This window comes from Myodes glareolus, chromosome 24 (genome assembly GCF_982192425.1).
Source record: "Myodes glareolus chromosome 24, mMyoGla1.1, whole genome shotgun sequence".
Taxonomy (NCBI): domain Eukaryota; kingdom Metazoa; phylum Chordata; class Mammalia; order Rodentia; family Cricetidae; genus Myodes; species Myodes glareolus.
In genome coordinates this window covers 52,976,520-52,989,390 of record NC_142049.1, presented here as the reverse complement: position 1 = coordinate 52,989,390, position 12,871 = coordinate 52,976,520, and the positions used below count along the sequence as shown (strand labels likewise).

General features: G+C 41.0%; 1 long non-coding RNA gene across 1 annotated transcript; it reads left to right on the top strand.

The window, feature by feature from the left end:
• The first annotated feature begins 417 nt into the window (after nt 1-417).
• On the top strand, nt 418-6,468 carry LOC146889970 (uncharacterized). Its single transcript, XR_014999519.2, has 3 exons — nt 418-566; nt 3,991-4,093; nt 5,438-6,468. It is a non-coding gene; the product is annotated as an uncharacterized LOC146889970 (long non-coding RNA).
• The last annotated feature ends 6,403 nt before the right edge of the window (nt 6,469-12,871 follow it).

The following is a 12,871-nucleotide window of genomic DNA, read 5'->3' as shown; positions in this document are numbered from 1 at the left end:
TAATGTTAAAATTAATAAAAACATGATTTCACTCATAAACCTCAAGTTAAAATATTGTATTACTGATCATGGTCTCCTAATTGGTATTACAGTTATCTGTAGAGAGTTATTCAGACATATTACTTGAAAATCATCATGAGACAAAAGTTATTTGGACTTTTGTAGAGAGCTGTGTGGAGCCACACCTAAAAGATGGCGCGGCTTCCGTCTTCTGCTATCCCGAAAGTGAGTGCTCTCAGTGGTAAACAACACCTTATTTGGCTAAGGCCAGGATCACGTGATGATCGTAACCTGCTTGCATATAAGTGGACCTATAGACAGTGCCCACGTGGTGATCCAGGATTGGCTGCCCAGGGATACTTAAGGACTGGGAGGAGCTTACCCAGGGAGAGAAACTATTGTAACAAGGTCCTGAGTAAACTGCTTACAAGAAGAGCTCTGGCGTTGTGTCTTCCTTGCTGGTCGAGGTGGTCACGACAAGTGGTGGCCCATATGGTGATTCTCCTCTCCTCTCCCTGGAGCCCAGAACTTGCAGCAGTCAGGGGGTGCACCAGTAAGTCCTCAAGGTAAGATTGGGGATCCACAACCAAAGCGAGTTATTTGCTCTCACCTGTAAACAAAGGCAGAGAGGGGAAGTAGAGCAGAGACCAGAGCGGACAAATCGAAAGTGAAAGTAAAGCCTACCACAGCGAACGGGCTACAAGTCTGTAGAACACATTCGGTTCGCTAGCCCAACGAACTGAAAGTAAAATTGTTGTATACTCTTGATGGATTACTACTTGCTCTTAGCAGCTTGGGTACTCTTGAATACAGTGTTCTGGTTCATCATTTTTACTTATTGTTGTAGGGAGTGTATTGAGAATCCTCAGTGAATAAACATGGGGAATTCTCCTTCTCACCCAATTTTTCTGGCTTTGAACAAGCTGCTTCGTTCAAAAAATCTAAAACTTAATAAAAGTACCTTAGGGAGGTTCCTGGAGGAATGTTCTACCACTGCACCTTGGTTTGCAGTCTCTGGGAAGCTTATGACTCCATCATGGGAAAAGCTAGGTAGAGACCTTGAGTTTGCTGCAGAACAGGGAACACTTAAGGCTGGAGTAAGACCTATCTGGAAATTAGTGAAAAGCTGCCTCGAGGATCAAAAGCGCAGTGAAGCAGTAGAAAATGGCCAAGCAGCCTTAGAGATATTACAGGGGGAACGTTCAGAGAGGGCAGCTTCAGAAACGGCAGCCTATAAAAAGGCAAAGTCTGATGTGGCATCTGATACAGATTCAGCTAGAGGGAAGAAGAAAAGGGCCCAGGAAAAGCAAAGGGGTCAATTATATCCTAGCCTGTCAGAATTGGAGGAATCAGACTCTTCTGTCTCCTCGAGCTCAGAGACAGGGCCAGACCCAGAGAACCAGACCCAGAGACAGAAACGGATGAAGAAGATAGAGACACCCTTAGGAAAACATTGAAAAGAATGAAAATCTCCAAGAAAAAGGGAAATGGAGGGAAAAATAAGACATCTAAAGGCATGCGCAGGACTGTAACCCCTTCAGCTCCGCCCCCGTATCCAGAGGTTATAGGAGCAGAGGGAGGGATTTCTTTCAATCCTAAGGCATGGAGAGAAATTAGGGCAGAAATGATGATGGCCTCAGCATTTCCTGTATTTCAGGATCCACAAGGCAATCGATTCCATGAGTCTTTGAATTTTAAGGTCATCAAGACATTGGCAGAATCTGTCTGGACTTATGGCACTACAGCCGCCTTTATGGTGGCCCAAGTGGAAGCTCTACATAGATAAGCCATGACTCCAGCTGATTGGATGAACCTACCATGAGCATGATTATCCCCTGGCCAGTATCTAGATTTATGGTGGCCCAAGTGGAAGCTCTCCATAGATACGCCATGACTCCAGCTGATTGGATGAACCTAGCATGAGCATGCTTGTCCCCTGGCCAGTATCTAGATTTACGGTGGCCAAGTTGAAGCTCTACATAGACACGCCATGACTCCAGCTGATTGGATGAACCTAGCAGAGCATGCTTGTCCCCTGGCCAGTATCTAGATTGGAAAGCTCCTTTAGTTGAATTGGCCAATGCTCAGGCTGCAAAAAATCTAGCAGCTGGAGGGGCACAAGCAGTCTGGGACACAGACATGTTGCTTGGACAAGGCAGGTTCGCCAACCAGCAAAGTGCATATCCTCCTCAAGTGTATGATCATATTAATAACATAGCCACAAAAGGTAGAATTAAGAAAAGATCATTTGCATACATTAAATGACTTTCAAAAATTATTGGGAGATATAAATTGGATTAGGGGCAGTTTGGGCATGGCAAATTATGAGTTAAAAGTGTTGTATGATGTTTCAGTTGGTGATGTAGCTCTAGATTCTCCCAGACAATTAACTAGTGAAGCTCGACAAGCACTCTCTCTTGTAGAGGAAAAATTATCTAAAGTCTTTTTAAAATGGGTGCAGGCTGAAAAGGATATTGCTTTATGCATTTTACCCACTAATCTACAACCCATGGGTATTCTGTGGCAGGAATGACCATTACTTTGGATTCATCCCAAGATTTTCCCCGGGAAATCTATAGAATATTATTCTATTGCTGTTGCTTTGCTTGCTCAGCAAGGCATTCAAAATTGCCTTCAACATTTTGGAGTTGCACCATGTGTAATAGTCACCCCATATGATACTAATCAAGTTAATATTTTATGTGCCACTATTGATGATTGGGCTATTTTATGGTGCTCCTATTCTGGGCGCATCGATTGTCATTTTCCTAAGCATCCACTGTTAACCTTTTTTAAAGAGCATCCAGTAGTCTTTCCAAAAATTACTGCCTTACGGACCATTCCAGGAGCCAGTGTTATATTTACAGATGGATCTAAGACTGGCTGTGGTGCTTACATGTTGGACTCTGCAGAACCTGTTAAATATCAGTTTTCTCCTGGAGCTCCTCAGCAAGTGAAGCTAGCAATCGTGGTTGAGGTATTTAAGTCCTGTCCATTTACATTTAATTTAATTTCAGATTCTTGTTATGTTGTTAACGCCTTAAAATACCTTGAGTGCGCTGGACCTATTAAATCCTCCAGCCTCGTACATAGGCTATTTACACAATTAAAGCTATTACTCTGGCAACGTAGGAATTCTTTCTTTGTACAGCACATTCGTGCACATACAGGTTTGCCAGGCCCTCCGGCTGCCGGCAATGACAAGGTTGATCAATGTACCAGACAAGAATGGAATTTTTTGCCTCTGCCCTGCAAAGGGCTCATGATTTTCATAAAGAGTTTCATGTTAATGCCAAAACCCTACAACAAAAATTTGCCATTTCCTGTGCTGATGCATGCAAGGTGGTTGCGGATTGTCCACAATGTCTCATACATCATTACCTTCAAACTTTAGGGGTCAATCCGCGTGTATTTCTCCCCCTAAAACTTTGGCAAATCGATGTTTCCCATCTCTCTGAGTTTGGCAAGGTAAAATACATACATATCTCCATAGATACATGCTCTGGCATTATCCATGCCACACCTATGACAGTTGAAAAGGCAACCCAAGTGATTGCTCACTGTCTAGAAGCATGGGCCGCCTGGGGAAAACCCCAGCAATTGAAAACAGACAATGGTCCTGCTTATATGGGACAAAAGTTCACCTCCTTCTGCCAATGCGTGGATGTTCAACTCATACATGGACTGCCTTATAATCCACAAGGCCAAGACATTGTAGAGCATGCTCATCGCTCCTTAAAGGAATTGCTTCATAAACAAAAAGGGGGAATAGGTCATCAACAGACCCCCAAGAATAGACTTTCCTTAGCCTTGTTTACACTTAATTTTTTAAATTTGGATAATACCAATCAGTCTGCAGCGGACAGGCATTCTTGCTCATCCAGTCCTTTAAAAGGATTGATAAAATAGAAGGATGCTCTGACAGGGGTCTGGCATGGCCCTGATCCCATGCTGGCATGGGCACGAGGTTCTGTTTGTGTTTTTCCACAGGATCATTTGGACCCTATTTGGGTACCGGAGCGCTTGGTGAGAAAAGTACAAGTGCAGAGGAACGACAAGCAAGATGAAGCCTCAGACTGTGATCCTATTGATGGTGACTGTCCTGATGTCCCCATTGTTGATCCAGGCCAATGAACAAATCCTGTGTGCCATAGCAAAAGCATGGCCAATTCCTATACCTGTTCATTCTATGTCAAAAGTTTTACCTGTCTTTTTTTCCACTAGGCTTATCCTGCATAAATTTAGACCCTGGCATGGCTGTGTATAATGCAAGTGATGTTCCTCTTCAAGGAGTCTTATGTTTTTCTCTTGAAAATAATTCTAGCCCATGGATATGGTTGAAAAATAGCTCGGTGGGAAATTGGCTTGACCCGTTGACCAATAATCATGTGCCTTTTGCCATGCTCGCGGAAGCACTGAAAACAATAAATACGAGTGTTACCTCAGGCACTGGCAGCGGTAAAAATTGTAGTAATGCCACAAATATTACTACCTCCTTGATGTTGATGGAAGGGCTTCGGCCTTCAAGTTCATGCTTTGGATTAGGGAATTCCACTGCTCGACAAGTATTACCTTATTGTGCCCCTAATTTAGGGTACCCTCCTCATTGGACACCATGTCAAAGCCCAGATCATAGGTCAACGCAGATTGCACCAGGTTTTGAATTTACCCCTCCTTTAGGATTATATTCCTTTAATCTTGCTAATCGGACTAATCAGAAAACTAATAGGAAAAATACTTGGCCCAGGTTTCAATGGATTCTTTCTAATGAAAGAGGGGCCTTTTCATCCCTAGAGCCTTTTGCTGCCCTTCGTAATTTGACTGTCTGGCTACTTAACATCTCTGCCAGCTGAGATATGAAGGGAGTTCTTCCAAATGTTACTATAAATAAAATGATAAACAACCTTAGTGTTTCTGCCAGTCCAGTGTGCTTAAAGGCACCCTTCTTTTTGCTGACTAATATTACCAATGCCACAGAGGATGTGATCTATTGTAATTTCTCTAAGGCAACTTGCCTCACAAGTCAATGCTGGAATGGTACTTATAACACAGCTGTGGTAATGAGAGTTCCCACATATGTTCCCATCCCAGTCAGAGTTGATACTGGTACCTTCCCAATCGCTCATTTACTCCAAACAAAACGAGACTTTGGGATAACAGCAGCCCTAGTCTCCGCAATTGCTTTATCTGCTGCAGCTGCCATGACAGCTGCTGTTGCCATGGCTGCAGCAACTCAGATTGCAGAGACAGTTAATGAAATCGTGGACAGGACAGCCTCCACAATGACCACTTTGAAATCTATCTATGGTCATTTAAAAGCTGGCATTTTGACAGTAAACCAAAGAGTAGACCTCTTGCAAGAGCAAGTGGATGATTTAGCAACCTTAACCAGTGTAGGATATATTCATTCCCTCTCCTCTTTATGTATTACTTCCAGATTGGCTGAAAATTTTACAAAGAACGGTAACCTGAGCTGGCAGCTGAGCGCATACCTCCAGGGAAACTGGAACAAGGAGTTCGAGAACCTGATGGACACCTTGATCAACCAGATTATTTCCCTGAATGCCACACGGCTGGAATTACCTATTGTTAATGCTTTTCTTAATATGCTGAAATGAACATTTAGTTATTTTAAGGAGTGGGCGGGAATAGGAGCCCTGACAGGCCTAATGGTGCTTGCCTCCCTGGTATGTCTGTGGTGCATTTGTCACATGAGAGCCTCACAACATCACAATGCAGCAATGATCATTCAAGCCTTCACGGCTATTGAAGCAGGACAGTCCCCCCAAGTTTAGTTAACTACTTTAAAAGATATATAAGCACAGAATGTGAGGCTTGCGCACTGCACTTGAGGGTAATTACACCTACCTCAAGAAGAGCAAGTCTGATTGCACGTGGGTCGGTGCCTAACTCTCACCTCTGTAAAAAGGGCACCAAGCGGGTCTAGTGTTTTCTGGGTGGAGGACACCTGGATAAACAATAGTACATGCTTCATTTTTAACAGAGATCAGACCTCTACTCTTGCCTGTTGCTTTTAAAACAAAAAAGGGGGACCTGTAGAGAACTGCGTGGAGCTGCACCTAAAAGATGGTGCCAGCTTCGGCCTTCCGTGATCCCGAAAGTGAGTGCTCTCAGTGATAAACAACACCTTATTTGGCTAAGGCCAGGATCACGCAATGATCGTAACCTCCTTGCGTATAAGCGGACCTATGGACAGTGCCCACATGACGATCCAGGATTGACTGCCCAGGGCTACTTAAGGGCTGGGAGGAGCTTGCCCAGGGAGAGAAACTATTGTAACAAGGTCCTGAGTAAACTGCTTACAAGAAGAGCTCTGGTGTTGCGTCTTCCTTGCTGGTCAAGGCGGTCGCAACAGACTTTGTCCTTTTTACTTTTGACAATTTGTTTTATGTTGCATCTGCTGTTGAATTTTTAACAGTGATTTCCTTTTCTTTAATATATATGAATGTGCTGTAACAGGTCTTTGTCTGCATTTTTCTTTGTGCATTTAGGTCAGTAAGATATTTGAAATAGTGCAAATAACAAATGAGAAAATTGTATGTAATTGTGACATTCATTGTTATATTGTCTAGTTATGATTGTCACCATGTTTTTAACCCAGAAAACCCTGTCCAAAGAAAATGAAGACCTCAAAGGAACAAGGGAAGTGAGATCCCATTACCGTACCTTAGAGGCAGTGACCTCCCATGCTCACCTCTTTCAGTATGGTGTACTTGCTCTCAGGATTCTTGCTGGTTTCCACATTGCATTTGTCAATATTTTGTAGCAGGAATTTCAAGTTATCATATTTTAATAAAATGACTCTTGTAACAGCAATGAGTCTGCCAGACTCTGCTCCAGTCTCTCTGTGTGCTTCCCAGTAAACAGGACAGCCTTCTACTTAGCTTGAGCAGGGGTAATAATGCTTCCTTGACTCCATTGAGGAGACATTAGCCAGGGGTATGTTGCTTGACATTGAATCCACAACCTGGTGCTGCTGGAGACCAGGTCAACTTAGAAAACAGTCCCAGCAAAACTAAGCATTAGTTCTTTGAACTTTATTGGACACTGAAAACCTGGAGCATTTTATTTTTTTCCATCTGTGATGTGGTAACATTGTGTCAGGTTTCCTTCTTTATTTCCCTGACAAAGATTGTTAATATTAACAGCAGTCATTCATTGAGTATACCCAACAACTCGGTCCCTTTCCCTCAGCCTCTACTGTGGGCCCACCACATTATCATGTCCTCACAGAGACTTCCTATGACAGCTGTCTCACTGAGACACTCACTAGACTTTGGAATCACTCAGCAGGTGAAGATCTGCTCGTGTCTGGAGTTTCCAGAGACTCTAAATGGGTAGGGAAGGTTGGCTCAGAATTTCTTTATTAAATCATGATTACAACATTTCCCTGCTTTTATTTCCACTCTTTAGTTACTCCCAGGCCTTCTCTTGCTCTACCTCAAATTCATGGCCTCCTTTTCTATATGCATTGTTATCTTGCTCAAACACACACACACACACACACACACACACAAACACACACACACACGCACACACACACACGAATATAAAAACCCAATTTGATTGGTGTCACCAATTTCAGAGCTGACTAGTTTGTATTGGATAACCAATTAAGAGGCTTATCCCTGGGGAAGACAATTTTCCTGCTCTCATTATTCCTTAATTGCCTAGATTGGGGCCCTGTGAGATTCCACCTCCCATGTCAGTAGTTCTGTGAGTGCTGTACTTATTTATGTCTTGTTTAGGCAACCATGTTAGTGAAGTGTCCATATACTGTATAAACCCTGTACCTAAGACTTTTAAGTTACTATTGTGAGTAATGAGGGCAATTGGTTATCTGATACAGAAGTAGTCAATTTAAGCTGGACTTAATGAAAATGCATTTAGTAATTTTTACATGTTATTTAATAAATAAAATAAAGTTTATTTTCTGATTTGTAGTCTGTACAAATGATTAATATACAGAAAGGCATAATGTATTTCTTTTGACTAAGAGATGATGATAGATCATTTTGCAATCAAGGTTTCCTATTCATCGGTGTAACTTTGACATGTAACATTTTAGTTTCTTTTGAAGTATGAAGTCTTTTTGAGATGATCATGGTTTGAGACACATTTCTCATAATTCCTCACAACTGTTCACATTCTCAAAATGTGTTCTAAATGTTCTCAATTTTACGTGCATATTGTATGACTGACATTCTAATTTGAAACAGTTCATATTTGAACCCAGGCATCATATTTTAAACTTTAGATTCCCTAAATTGCTCTCCCCTTACGTATTTCCATGTCACTCCTACTCAGGGTTTGGAATGCTCTGTAGCACCCACTCCTCACAGGCTGTCTCTCTGTCTATCGTCATCTCCTGTTCCCTGAGGATGCTTCACACATTTACACTGAGAACAAGTCTAGTAAATAAATGACAGAGAATTTAAGTTTTGAAGATTACAGGCACAGAAATAAGAGACAAGTCTTTTATTTTGTGTCATCTCAGTTTGAAATGAAGTGTGAAGTAAAGCTCTTCTGTAAGGGGATAGGTTTGCATTGGGCACATTTAAATCAATTACAAGAATGTTTCATGATGTGGCCTGCTGGAGAGGCTGTGTCAGGAAAAACATTGTGGGAATAGATCTTTGTGTCTTCACATAGTCTGACAATATTAAGCATGAACTATAAACATAAAATTCTAATGAATTGTAAATGATATGATTTTTTAATTCATAGAATATTATCATCCTTATATGAAAATTTCTAACCTATCTATCTAATTGTTGTGAAGTGTCCATCGCTCACTTATGTTTATTTTTTCTGTCTTTTTTGTTTTATTTTATTCTAAAATAGAAAACAATCTATGTTTTTTCCATTTTACATACCAATCCCAGTTCCCACTCACTCCCTTTCTCCCATTCCTTCTACCTTCCACCTCCTACTACTCCCATCTACTCCCCAGAGAAGTTAAGGAACATTGCACAAGGAAGAACCAAGGCCCTCCCCTCTTTATCCAGGCTGAGAAAGGTATCCACCCAGAAACAATAGGTTCCAAAAAGCCAGTACAAACAAGCAGGAACAAATTCTGGTGCCACTGAGAGTGGTCCTGCAGTCCACCCCAGTCATACAACTGTCACCCACATACAGAGGTTCTAACTTGGTCCTATGCTGATTCCTTCCCTGTCTGATCAGAGTTGGTGAGCTCCCATTAGCTAAGGTAAGATGCTATTTCTGTGGGTACCCCATCATGGTCTTGACATCTTTTCTCATATTCTTATTCCTCCCACTTACAACTGGACTTTGAGCTCAGTCCAGTGTTCTGCTCCTGGTCTCTATCCTTGTCTCCATCAGTTACTGGATGAAGGTTCTATGGTGACATTTAAGATATTCATCAATTTGACTACAGGGCAAGGCCAGTTCAGGAACACTATCCACTATTGCTCAGGGTTTTAGCTGGTGTCCTCCTTGTGGATTCCTGAGTTTCTTGCTAGACCCATAATGGCCCCCTCAATCAGAATATCTCTTTCCTTGCTCTCTGTCTGTGTCATTCCCCCATCTTGACTATCCCATTACCTCAAGTTCTCCTCCCCCATCCCCTTCTTTTCTCCTATTCCATTCTGCCCTCTCTTCTCTCCCAACTCCCATGCTTCTTTTGTCAAGAGATCTTGTCAATTTCCCCTTCCCAGGGGAAAAATCTATATATGTTTCTCTTAGGGTTCACCTTTCTACTTAGCTTCTTTAGGGTAGTGGACTATAGGCTGGTTATTCTTTGATTTACAGCTAGTATCTACGTATGAGTGAGTACATGCTATGTTCATCTTTCTGCGAGTGGGTTATCTCAGTCAGGATGGCCTTTTCTAGTTCCACCCATTTGCATGTAAATTTTAAGATGTCATTGCTTTTTACTTACTGAATAGTATTCCATTGTACAAATATACTACCTTTTTTAACATCCATTTTTTGGTTGAGGGACATCTAGGTTGTTTCCAGGTTCTGGCTGTTACCTATAATGCTGCTATGAACATATTTGAACAAATGGAAATTAACAGAAAGGAATGATTTCCAGAACTTCATTATGGGTCACCATATTTTCATCCCTACTGTTTGTTGCATCAGTTGCTTCAACCATTAACAGAATACTGATGCTCGACAGCCCCTGAGAGCTCCAGGGCTTCTGTTCAGTATTCATCTTCCATACTGAACACCTGAGTGCCTGCAAAGTCATTGAGGCAATCTATGCTTCCTCATCTGTCAAGCACCCACTTTAAGATGGTTTTGAGATAAAGTATTCAACATAACATGAAGCACTTAGAAATATATAAGATTCAAAATAAGGACATGGCTTTTCCTCTGCATAGTGGGGACAACCAATTGAATTCCTGTGACTTGGGCTAATAGGAACACAGAAAATCATGTGACTGGTGTCTTTTGTCACTGAGGTACATAGCAGAATTATTCCCCATGATGCAAATGAGCTGTCATGCTGATTCATACTGGTGTGGCCTTGACTCTCATTGATCAGGATATGGCATTTTTGTGTCCCTGGTCAAACTATCAATACTCTATTTTATTTATGGACACCATCTATTTGACCCCATTTAGAAATAATTTGCTAGCTCCTGTGTTTGTAACAAGAAGACTATTTCTTGTGTATTTAAATTTCAGTGTTTTAAAATTTAGACAATACCAAACCCATGCAACTATTAAACACAGACTATTAAAATATGAACTCCCAGTGTGGAGAGTCAGAGGTTTTAAAGGTGGTAATGGTTTCTCAGCTTCTGAATGGAGATGGCAAAACTTCACAGAAATGCCTTTGCATAATCTCATCAGAGATATTCAGCCTGCATCCCACTTGAGGTGTTATTTCCAGCCAACTGTGGAAGACAGTTCTCCATCTCAGCATTCTCCGTCTCCACATCATTACTCTCATAGCTATTGATATTTGCAGGGAAGATTTAGCTGAAGCAGGAAAAATGTGGAGCCTCTCTAAGAAGTCTGCTCACAAAATAAATCATATTGAGGTTATATACTGTAAGGTCCATCTATGGCAGTGACCAAATGATCAACAGCATTTGGTTTCCTATGCAGAAGTACTTTATTAGTCACATGCATATGTAGCTACCTACACCTTATATGGAAACATCTGTTAGACCCCGCCTTCCAGTGGATATCCACACCCGACCCAGGCGAGCGCCTTCCCGAACTCAGGCCCACGAGAATGGACGACTGTCCTGAAGGTTAAAAACAGACAAACACAAAAAAGAGACCTTTGCTCATTTACCAAGAGTAAATGGCAACTTTATTAAACTCAAGTCGGGTATTTATACCAGTGGGCAACCAGGATCAAAAAGGCAAGGCCTCCTCCCAACAAAAGCAGGAAGGAGAATAAAGGCCCCAGTAAAGGAAAACTCCTCCCACCCAGAGGGGGCTGGGGAAACTGGCCTCTGTGGGATATTTTCCGCAGGCAGGTGGTCGAGGGTTCAAGGCAATGTCAGACAGGTTAGATGGGCCTTGGCGCCTGAGCTTCTTTGAGGCAGGTTGAGAAATTACCATTTTAAAGTAAAATAGATCCCTCAGGCTAATGTACCAGGCTGTAGCAGAACCAAGGACAGAACTAGCAGGAAGCTTAGCTGGTTAGTGTAAACATTATTTGCATCCAGTATTTTGGTCTTAAGGATCAGGGAGGACAGAGTCCCACAAACATCCAATAACAAATATGTTGCTAATATTATTAATAAATATATGGATCACATAAGCAAACTTTGCAGAGCTATTGCAAAAAAATGACAGTAGCTTTAATTTAATACAGCCACAAGATCTTGTACACTAGACACACAAAGAAACAAAAGCTATGCATCTAATTTATAATGGACCATCACCAATTTCTGAATGTTGTCAAAAAATGGTATGCAGAGGTGCTTTGAGATGCCAAAAGTAAGTGTTTAGGCTCTTCTTGCTGTGGGTAAAGTGATACAGAATTCCATTAAATATGTTTTACAGATGGAATATGTATGTATTTTAAAGTACCAATACAAATAAAGACTCTCATTTAGAATGCTATCATCAGAGGTCAGTAGCAAGATAGATAAAGCTGCACTTATCCTATTCTGGCTCCTCTGAGGGTCACACAATGCGAAGTTTGGAAGCATTTTTCTTTTATATCTTTACTTAAAATTATTAAAATGCAAAAGTATTGATCTACTACAAGCGGTACTTGAAACATTTCATAGATATTTGGGTACAGACAAATTTGCATTTGTCTGTTTGTTTTTGTACCATTAGGGATCAAATGCAAGCCATCCTTTGAAGATGCTGAGAGAGCACCCTACTCCTTTTATACCATAAGTTTTAACTAGAGATTAAGGAAGGTACACTTATTGCAAATAGAGGTTTTTCACAACAAAAAGGATGGAAAGGAAAGCATTCAATGTCTTTGACGTTTGTAAATACAACATTTCTAAATTATATTATACTCTTGATTCAGTATTGATATGTGGTAATCTAAAATTAAACATATTAGCCATAGAAAGTGCTTGTAAGAGAGACTGTGATTCAGTAAAAGAGGAAGTAGTAAAATAATAAGAAGAGAATTTTGTGAATTTTGAGTTAGTTCAATGACAAATGGTCCCAGACATGCATAAAACCTTGTTTAACCTCCAATAGCAAAAAACACAATAAATTATGCTCTGTTCTCATTTTGATTGCCTTCAATTAATCTTCATGCCTCATTTTAGTTCTTTTTCTTTTGAATCAGTTAATTAATTTTATATTTGTTGCTAAGTTAATGCAACTTAGTAGAAGCAGGTTTCTTTTGTTTTTCTCTAAGTATCACCATGGCCCCATCCTATGCTTTGAA